This window comes from Bubalus kerabau, chromosome 7, assembly GCF_029407905.1.
Source record: "Bubalus kerabau isolate K-KA32 ecotype Philippines breed swamp buffalo chromosome 7, PCC_UOA_SB_1v2, whole genome shotgun sequence".
Classification (NCBI taxonomy): domain Eukaryota; kingdom Metazoa; phylum Chordata; class Mammalia; order Artiodactyla; family Bovidae; genus Bubalus; species Bubalus kerabau.
In genome coordinates, this window is record NC_073630.1 from 101,336,627 (window position 1) to 101,347,681 (window position 11,055).

At 42.6% G+C, this 11,055-nt stretch overlaps 1 long non-coding RNA gene across 1 annotated transcript; it reads left to right on the forward strand.

Moving 5' to 3' along the window:
• The first annotated feature begins 4,997 nt into the window (after nucleotides 1–4,997).
• On the forward strand, nucleotides 4,998–7,608 carry LOC129658045 (uncharacterized). The gene is made up of 3 exons (XR_008717241.1): nucleotides 4,998–5,122; nucleotides 7,012–7,089; nucleotides 7,342–7,608. It is a non-coding gene; the product is annotated as an uncharacterized LOC129658045 (long non-coding RNA).
• Nucleotides 7,609–11,055: the final 3,447 nt, after the last annotated feature.

Sequence of the window (11,055 nt, forward strand, 5' to 3'; positions counted from 1 at the left end):
TGTATTTTTTCCTAAAGTGACATTTTCTACAAAGAAAAACACGCTTTGATACAGCAAAGGATCATTGCAAATAAAACCAAGAATTGAGTTACTAATAACATTTCCCATAAAAAATAAGATGAACATTTTCATTAAATTCAGTACTTTTTCCTTTTTTACCTGCCCCTTTCTGAAGCCCTGGGGTGAAATTTTGGTTAACTGCTGTGGATAGGGTTTATCCAGACTTCGACTGAGTTCTGGCATCTTGGATCCTCCAGACGTCTTTGTTTTCCAAGGCTGAAGCCAAATAATAGCAGGTTTTGCTTCATAAACTACCTGTAAGTTTCTTTTAACTAATTTTATGGTTGTCCTACTTAATTTTTTTTTTTTTTGTCTTGCTGCTCAGCATGTGGGATCTTAGTTCCCTGACTAGGGATCAAACCCAAGCCCCTGCATTGGAAGCTTGGACTCTTAACCAGGGGACCGCCAGGGAAGACCCTTTGGTTTTTAGCAGCTACAGTTCAAGGGAATAATTCTTGAAAGAGAACATAATATAGACGAGTTGGGGGTTTCAGGTTAGGGTTCAACTAACAAATATTGAAAGCCTCAAAGGTTTAGGAATGAGTTTCTTGTCCTGGGGCTGTTTGGAGCCAGGCCTTTCTTGCAGTGGCTCTGAGTTATTTGATATGCCTCATCCTGTACCAGCTGCCTGAGAACAATCACCTCCTTACACCAGATTTGGGAGTCCTCTGATGCTCAGACTCAAGGTTCTTGTTCAGTAGCTAAGTTATGTCTGACTTTGCAACCCCAGGGACAGCAGCAGGCCAAGCTTCCCTGTCCTTTACTATCTCCCAGAGTTTGCTCAGACTCATTACCATCGAGTCGGTGATGCCATATAGGCACCTCGTCCTCTGTCGCCCCCTTCTGCCCTCAATCTTTCCCGGCATCAGGGTCTCTTCCAATGTCAGCTCTTCACATCCAGTAGCTAAAGTACTAGAGCTTCAGCTTCAGCATCAGTCCTTCCAGTGAATATTCAGGGTTGATTTTCTTTAGGATTGACTGGCTTGTGCTTCATGAAGCCCGGCATTTTGCATGAAGTACTCTGCATACAAGTTAAATAAGCAGGGTGACAATACACAACCTTGATGTACTCCTTTGGCAATTTGGAACCAGTCTGTTGTTCCATGTACAGTTCTAACTGTTGCTTCTTGACCTGCATACAGGTTTCTCAGGAGGCAGGTAAGGTGGTCTGTTATTCACATCTCTTGAAGAATTTTCCATAGTTTGTTGTGATCCACACAGTCAAAGGCTTTGGCGTAGTCAATAAAGGAGAAGTACATCTTTTTATGAAACTGTCTTGCTTTTTCGATGAACCAACGGATGTTGGCAATTTGATCTCTGGTTCCTCTGCCTTTTCTAAATCCCACTTGAACATCTGGAAGTTCACGGTTCATGTGCTGTTGAAGCCTGGCTTGTAGAATTTTGAGCATTTGCTAGTGTGTGAGATGAGTGCAATTGTGCAGTAGTTTGAACATTCTTTGGCATTGCCTTTCTTTGGGATTGGAATGAAAACTGACCTTTTCTAATCGTGTGGCCATTGCTGAGTTTTCCAAATTTACTGGCATATTGAGTGCAGCACTTTCACAGCATTATCTTTTAGGATTTGAAATAGCCCAACTGGAATTTCATCACCTCCACTAGCTTTGTTCATAATGATGCTTCCTAAGGTCCGCTTGACTTTGCATTTCAGGATGTCTGACTCTAGGTGAGTGATCACATCATCATGGTTATCTGGGTCATGAAGATGTTTTTTGTATAGTTCTTCTATGTAGGCTTGTCATCTCTTCTTAATATCTTCTGCTTCTGTCCTAGGGCTGGATTAGGAAAAGAGTATGTCAAGGCTGTATATTGTCACCCTACTTATTTAATTTATATGCAGAGTACATCATGCAAAATGCCGGCCTGGTTGAAGCACAAGCTGGAATCAAGATGCTGGGAGAAATATTAATAACCTCAGATAGGCAGATGACATAATCCTTATAGCAGAAAGTGAAGAAGAACTAAAGAGCCTCTTAATGAAAGTGAAAGAGGAGAGTGAAAAAGTTGGCTTAAAACTCAACATTCAGAAAACTAAGATCAGGGCATCTGGTTCCATCACTTCATGGCAAATAGATGTGGAAACAATGGAAACAGAGACTTTATGTTCTTGGACTCCAACATCACTGCAGATGGTGACTGTGGCCATGAAATTAAAAGATGCTTGCTCCTTGGAAGCTATGACCAGCCTAGACAGCAGAGTAAAAAGCAGAGACATTACTTTGCCAACAAAGGTCCATCTAGTCAAAGCTATGGTTTTTCCAGTAGTCATGTATGAATGTGAGAGTTGGACTATAAAGAAAGCTGAGCGCCAAAGAATTGATGCTTTTGAACTGTGGTGTTGGAGAAGACTCTTAAGAGTCTCTTGGACTGCAGAGAGATCCAACCAGTCAATTGTAAAGGAAATCAGTCCTGAATATTCATTGGAAGGACTGATGCTGAAGCTGAAACTCCAGTTCTTTGGCCACCTGATGCAAAGAGCTGACTCCTTGGAAAAGACCCTGATGCTGGGAAAGATTGAAGGCGGGAGGAGAAGGGGACCACTGAGAAGGAGATGGTTGGATGGCATCACTGACTCGATGGACTTGAGTTTGAGTAAGGTCCAGGAGTTGGTGATGGACAGGAAAGCCTGGCATGCTGCAGTCCATCAGGTCACAGAGTCAGACACTACTGAGCGACTGACCTGAACTGAGGATTGACTGCTTTGATCTCCTTGCAGCCCAAGACTCTCAGGAGTCTTTTCCAACACCACAGTTCAAAAGCATCAATTCTTTGGTGCTCAGCTTTCTTTATGGTCCAACTCACCCAACCATACACGACTACTGGAAAAATCATGACTAGGCAAAGTGATGTCTCTGCTTTTTAATAGGCTGTCTAGGTTGGTCATAGTTTTTCTTCCAAGGAGCAAGCATCTTTTAATTCCATGGCTGCAATCATAATCCGCAGTGACTTTGGAGTCAAGAAAATAAAATCTGTCACTGTTTCCATTTTTTCCCCCATCTATTTGCCATGAAGTGATGGGACCTGATATCAGATCTTTGTTTTCTGAAAGTTGAGTTTTAAGCCAACTTTTTCAGTCTCTTTCACCTTCATCAAGGGACTCTAGTTCCTCTTGGCTTTCTGCTATTAGGGTGGTTGAACATAACCTTCCTAGCATGGGAAATGAGCACAATTATGTAGTAGTTTGAACATTCTTACCTACTCTAGGTGGCTCAGAGGTTAAAGCATCTGCCTGCAATGCGAGAGACCTGGGTTCGATCCCTGAGTCAGGAAGATCCCCTGGAGAAGGAAATGGCAACCCATTCTAGCATTCTTGCCTGGAGAATCCCATGGACGGAGGAGCCTGGTGGGCTACAGTCCATGGGGTCACAGAGTCGGACATGACTGAGCGACTTCACTCACTTTGAACATTCTTTAGTATGCTCTTCTTGGGAATTGGGATGAAGATTGACCTTTTCCAGTCCTGTAGTCACTGCTGGGTTTTCCAGATTTTCTGACATATTGAGGACAGCACTTTAACAGCACATCTTTTAGGGTTTTTAAATAGCTCTGCTGAAATCCTATCACCTCCATGAGCTTTATTGGCAGCAGCGCTTCCTAAGGCCCACTTGACTTCAGACTCCAGGATGTCTGGCTCTTCGTGAGTGACCACCCCATGGTGGTTATCTGGGTCATTAAGATCTTTTTTTGTACAATTCTCTGTATTCTTGCCATCTCTTCTTGATCTCTTCTGCTTCTATTAGGTCTTTCCCATTTCTGTCCTTTATTGTGCCCATCTTTGCATGAAATGTTCCTTTGATATCTCCAGTTTTCTTGAAGAGATCTCTAGTCTTTCCCCTTCTGTTGTTTTCCTTTATTTCTTTGCACTGTTCATTGAAGAAGGCCGTCTTGTCTCTCCTTGTCTTTCTCTGGAACTCAGCATTCAGTTGGGTGTACCTTTCCCAGCTGAATGCAGGGATTGTGGAAGGGATTGTGCAGTTTAATTAAATAAAGGCTCCTTTACTGGAAAGATTATCCTGGATTATCCAGGTGGGCCAAGTGTAATCACAGGGATCTTTACAAGAGGCAAAAGGTCATAGGCAGAAAGAGAAATACAAAAAGTAGGAAGGTTCACTATTGGCTTTGAGAAAAGCCAGTAATGTACATTCATTTCCCCTAGAGCCTAGGAAAGAAAATCTCCCCTAAAGCTTTCAAAAGGAATGAAGCCATGTGACACCTTATTTAGCCCAATGAGATCTTCCGAAATGTAAAATAATAAATTTGTGTTGTTTTAAGCCTCTAGATTTGTAGTAATTTGTTCCAGCAGCAATAGGAATCATGCTGCTGAAGGGTATGTGTGGGAGGTCTGGCTGCTCACCACTCAAAAGCCAGTAAACAGGCCAGGTTGGTGGAAAGGAAAAGGTTGCTTTATTTCAGGTGCCAGCAACTTGTGGGGGAGAGTGGTGAACATCTGTCCAAAGGCCGACTACCCCCGTGAGAAGCAGGGGGTGAGAGCTTCTATAGACAGAGTTGAGGGGGTTACATGCAGAAACAGCACAGTCATCTCTAACAGGCGTCTTCAGCTGGTCATCAGTGGTCTGACTAGCGCCATTTTGGTTGTTTTAGGTACAGTTAATCTTCAGTTCCGGGCTGCACTTGTTCCCTTTTCTTTTCAGTCAGTCCTTGGAATTGTGGCAGCTCAAGTCCTGGGTACAGTCTGGTCATCATGTAGTTAATTTCTCCACCTGGTGTTTTGGTATCTATAAGACAGCTCACAGGATGTGGCTCAGAATATTATCTATAGTCCTTGAAAAAGAACTAAAGGTCCTTGACTATTCTTAATGACTACATTATTATTATTTAGTCTCCTTTGATGACTCTACGTTTCAGCACTTCTCACTTCTCTGATTAAACTTATTCTTTGATGTTTTCCACAGGCAAAAGGCAGGCAGAGGACATGGTTAGGGGACAAGGACCATATGGTCCTGCTCCGTTTCAATCTGATCCATCAAACTGTCTGGAGATTAGTGTCCCCTTGCCTGAAGAACCTGTAATGACCTATCCTGAAGTAGGTGCTTTGCAGATGAATGCTGATTCTCCTCAAGACCCATATCATTTCTTCTTTCATTGCTTCTACTAACAACTAGACTCAAATCCTGAAAGACCCCAGTGGAACAAGTACATTGCATATTATTCCATGGTGTTGACCATCATTTAACAAATTTGGAAAGACTTTGTGAAGATTGCTAAAACATTTCTCAAAGGGGACACAGTATTTGTTCAAGAGGATCAGACCATAAAGGTTTTTTGGTCTGCTGATAGTTTAACATTATAGCTAACTGGCAGTCTAGATGACATAACTCTAATTTGTGGGGGCTGATTTCTTTTTATATTATAGCATGGTTGTATGATTATGGTAATAATACAGTAGAAGGACAGAAACTGGTGATGTAGCGTACAAATGGGAAAACTGCAGAAGCCGGGTTCTTAAGTAGGTGAGGGAAGATGGGATCAATGCACAAGGTAGGGTAGAGATGATTCACCTGTTGTATAAGAGGGAAGGACGATTATCAGGTCAGATCAGTCGCTCAGTCGTGTCGGACTCTTTGCGACCCCATGAATCGCAGCACGCCAGGCCTCCCTGTCCATCACCAACTCCCGGAGTTCACTGAGACTCACGTTCATTGAGTCAGTGATGCCATCCAACCATCTCATCCTCTGTCGTCCCCTTCTCCTCTTGCCCCCAATCCCTCCCAGCATCAGAGTCTTTTCCAATGAGTCAACTCTTCACATGAGGTGGCCAAAGTACTGGAGTTTCAGCTTTAGCATCGTTCCTTCCAAAGAAATCCAAGGGCTGATCTCCTTCAGAATGGACTGGTTGGATCTCCTTGCAGTCCAAGGGACTCTCAAGAGTCTTCTCCAACACCACAGTTCAAAAGCATCAATTCTTCGGCGCTCAGCCTTCTTCACAGTCCATCTCTCACATCCATACATGACCACAGGAAAAACCATAGCCTTGACTGGATGAACCTTTGTTGGCAAAGTAATGTCTCTGCTTTTGGACGATTATACGAGTCCAGATTTAGATAAATCATTAGGCTTGGTGATAAACGATTCTGATTGTTTCTATTTTTCTCAACTGGTTAAGAAGTCGGTCGTTAGCATAGAGAATGGATTTGTGGTTGCCAAGAGGGAGGTGGCTGGGGGAGAGGTGGAGTGGGAGGTTGGGTTAGCCAGATGTAAGGTTTTATACATAGAATGGATAAACAACAAGGTCCTGCTGTATAGCAAAGAGAGCTATATTCAATATCCTATGATGGAAAAGAACATTTAAAAAGAAAGTATAACTGAATCACTTTGCTATGCAGCAGTAATTAACATTATAAATCGACTATACTTCAATTAAAAATAAAAAAGTCTATCATTAGCAGAGAGTAGACAGGGGTGGGGGCTTCCCAGGGGCTTCCCTAGTGGTAAAGAACCTGACTGCCAATGCAGGAGACATAAGAGGTGCAGGTTCAATCACTGGGTTGGAAGATCTGCTAGAGGAGGGCATGGCAACCTACTTCAGTATTCTTTCCTAGAGAATCCCATGGACAGAGGAGCCTGGTGAGCTACAGTCCAAAGGGTCACAAAGAGTTGGACATGACTGATGCAACTTAGCACGCTTGCATGCAGACAGGGGTGAAGGCAGAGAAGATTTAAGAATGTTAGGGAAAATGGAAACACAAATTCCCCAGGCCTAAGGAATTCAAGACTTTAAGAAAAAATGTTGATCAGGACAGAGCCTACATAGAGCCTTTACTGGAAGCTATCGTAGATGTACTCATAAGATCTGAAAGCCACTTTCTCCAGAAATCTTAGGCAGAGTGTCACTGATTTATCTTCTGTGGGTGTGGTCATTTACCCAGTTACAGTATACCTTCTTATGTATTCAACCAACTCCTGTTTCTCCAGCTTGATGCTGAGGACTCATGAGAAACCCAGGTGGTGGACTTCCCCATTGGCGCAGTGGATGGGAATCCAGTTGCAAAAGTAAAGAACATGAATTCAGTCCCTGGTCCAGGAAGATTCCACATGGCACTGAGCAACTAGGTCCATGCACCACAGCAACTGAGCCTGGTGGTGGCGATTTAGTCATTAAGTCGTGTCTGGCTCTTGGACTTAAGCCCACCGGACTCCTCTGTCCATGGGATTCTCTAGGCAAGAATACTGGAGTGGGAGCCATTCCCTCCTCCAGGGGATCTTCCCGACCCAGGGATCGAGCCTGGGTCTCCTGTATTGCAGGCAGATTCCTCACCCTCTGAGCCACCAGGGAAGCCCTACTGAGCAACTACTGAAGTCCACTCGCCTAGAGCCTATGCTCCACAACAAGAGAAGCCACCACAATGAGAAGCCCACACACCAAACGAAGAGTAGCCGCTGCTCGCCATAACTCAAGAAATCCTGCACAAAAGCAAGGAAGACTCAGCACAGTCCAATAAATTAATAAAAAACCCAAGTGGTAAATACCTTTTAAGTTGTCTGCCAAACCAAGGCCCCTTTCTCCAAACCCTCTCCTCAACCAAGGGTGGCCCCTTTGCAGCCAAATTTATTTTATACATTCCCCACCCCCACCTCCAATGCCAAAATCAAAGCTGGGGTAAACACTTGACTCACTGATCAATTGGATTTTCTCTCCTAGGAATTAAAATTGAATGTAAATTAGAATACTGGGTCTCTAAGCATTTGATTAGAGGGCTAGAGCTAGGGGGAAATCTGATTATGAGAGTGAGCAGCCTTTTGCACCATGTGGATCAGAGAAGCTGAGAAGATAGGTTTTGAGTGTGAAGGAGGAGAGAGAGAAAGAATCAGCAGACGTATAGAAAGAACCAGAGGCCACATGGTCCTGAAAGATGGTATCTGCCTTGGTTCTTCATCACATACTAGTCACTGATTTCTGTCCTCAGCTGAACTTCCTCCCTTGGATTATATACAATGGTCCTGTTCCCCAAGATTCACACTTTGCATGAGCAAATCTGAGCACATTTGTTATTATGACCCAAAGAAACTTAACCAAAAGCAAAGATTTATTAAATGCTAAGCAGAAGTCAGGATATATTATGTCTATAACATTTCACTAATCTAATCTAATAACCAATTCTGTCAGAAAAGAAAGGAAGTGACCTGAGGCTGAGGGATTATTTAGTGACTCTATCCAAACTCTTGGGAGATTTGAGAAGAAAAATGCAGTAGTCACTACATACAATCCAGTTGTAATTTTTTTTAGTCATTAAAAATAATCTTACTCAATCTGAAAAGCAATGAAAGGAAAGAAAAGAAATCATTCATGTGGCTACCTTCCTAATATAACCACTCTGAGCATTTTGATACGTTTCATGTGATTTTTCCCTTATGTGTGGACTTTTAACAGTGAAACTACATGTTCTCCTTTTTTCATCAGATATTATGCCATACATATTTCCTGTGTTGCTGCATCATCTTCATAGCTAAAGTTTTCATGGCTGCCTAATATTTACTGATCAGTTATCCTATAAAAACAACACTGCAGATCTAGTTCTCTCCAGTTTGAAATTCCGAAAAGAAATTCCTAAGTATATATGGCTATTTTTATCATAAGAAAGAAGTTCTCTTTTATAGGGTTGGAGATAATCAGACTTTACCATTTTGCATCTCTCAAGTTTTATGTTCATGGGACTTCCCTGGTGGTCCAGTGGTTAAGACTCAGTACTCCCAAAGCAGGTGGCCCAGGTTTGATCCCTGGTCAGGGAACTAGAAAGATCCCATATGCCATAGCTAAGACCAAGCACAGCAAAACTTTTTAAGTTTATTCCTTTTTATTGGTGGCTCAGACGGTAAAAGCGTCTGCCTGCAATGTGGGAGACCTGGGTTCGATCCCTGGGTCAGGAAGATCCCCTGGAGAAGGAAATGGCAACCCACTCCAGTACCCTTGCTTGGAAAATCCCATGGATGGAGGAGCCTGGTAGGCTGCAGTCCATGGGGTAGCAAAGAGTTGGACACGACTGAGTGACTTCTTTTTCAGGGAACTAGATCCCACATGCCACAACTAAGACCAAGCACAGCAAATATTTTTAAAATTTTATTCCTTTTTATTGTTGCATGGTATCCCCTGATGTGAATGCAGGACAGTTTATTTAAATCATTCAGCTGTTCAAGTTCATCTGAGCAATTTCCAGCTTAGGATTACAATAAGTAAAGCCACTATGAACATTCATGTACAGGTTTTCTATGAACATAAATGTTCATTTCTTTAGAATAAACACCCAAGAGTGTAATTGCTGATTCAAACAGTACGTGCATGTTTTGTTTTATAAAAAACTGCCAAACTTTTTCAGGGTGACTGTACCATTTTACATTCTCACCAACACTCTAATGATGCACTTCTGCATCTTCACCAGTATTTGATATTATCATTATTTACTTCAGCCATCCTGAGAGGTATGTAGTGATCTCTCATTGTGGTTTTAATTTGCATTTCCTCATGTCTGGTGACATCATACATCTTTTTGTGTGATTATTTGCCTTCTGCAAAAAAAGCAAGAGAGTTCCAGAAAAACATCTGCTTCATTGACTATGCCAAAACCTTTAGCTGTGTGGATCACAACAAAATGTGGAAAATTCTTAAAGAAATGGAAATACCAGACCACCTTACCTGCCTCCTGAGAAATCTGTATGCAGGTCGAGAAGCAACAGTTAGAACCAGACATGGAACAACAGATTTGTTCCATACTGGTAAAGGAGTACGTCAAGGCTTCATGTGAAATGCTGGGCTGGATGAAGCACACAAGCTGGAATCAAGATTGCTGGGAGAAATATTAACCTCAGATACACAGATGACACCACCCTTATGGCAGAAAGCAAAAAAGAACTAAAGAGCTTCTTGATGAAAGTGAAAGAGGAGAGTGAAAAAGTTGGCCTAAAACTCAACATTTAGAAAACTATCATAGCATCCAGTTTCATCACTTCATGGCAAATAGATGAGGAAACAATGGAAACAGCGAGAGACTTTCTTTTCTTGGACTTCACAATCACTGCAGATGGTGACTGCAGCCATGAAATTAAAAGATACTTGCTCCTTGGAAGAACAGCTATGAGCAACCTAGACAGCATATTAAAAAGCAGATACATTACATTGCCAAAAAAGGTCAGTCTAGTCAAAGCTATGATTTTTCTTGTAGTCATATATGGATGTGAGAGTTGGACTATAAAGAAAGCTGAGCGCTGAAGAACTGATGCTTTTGAACTGTGGTGTTGGAGAAGACTCTTGAGAGTCCCCTGGACTGCAAGGCGATCCAACCAGTCCATCCTCAAGGAAATCAGTCCTGAATATTCATTGGAAGGACTGATGCTGAAGCTGAAACTCCAGTATTTTGGCCACCTGATGCGAAGAACTAACTCCTTGGAAAAGACCCTGATGCTGGGAAAGATTGAAGGTGGGAGGAGAAGGGGATGACAGAAGATGAGATGGTTGGATGGCATCACTGACTCAATGGGCATGAGTTTGAGCAAGCTCCGGGAGTTGGGGATGGACAGGGAAGCCTGGCGTGCTGCAGTCCATGGGGTCACAAAGAGTTGGACATGACTTAGAGACTGAACTGATACCCACTTCAGTGAAATGTCTATATGTGTTTATAGGGAAAGCCCTCCTTGTGTTTCTGCTCTACCCTATTTCCACTATTCTCACACTTTAACAGTTCACAACAGCTCTGACACTCAATCTAATGGGAAAAAAAAACCCTTATTTCCTCTTTACTTACATTCACAACACTTCAACCAGAGGTGTGTAGGTTTTTCCTCAACACCAAGCAGTTCTCAGTTCCTCCTGACACCAGCTGAGTGTTTACAGTTTAACTCAGTTCTGACACTGTCGACTTGTAGATAGCATCAGATCCCACAAGCTAAGGGCTCAGACTCACAAGGCTGCCCCTGCCCACTTCAGATGCCGATTGCAAGTCCAGGTCTTTACCTATTCCTTTGACC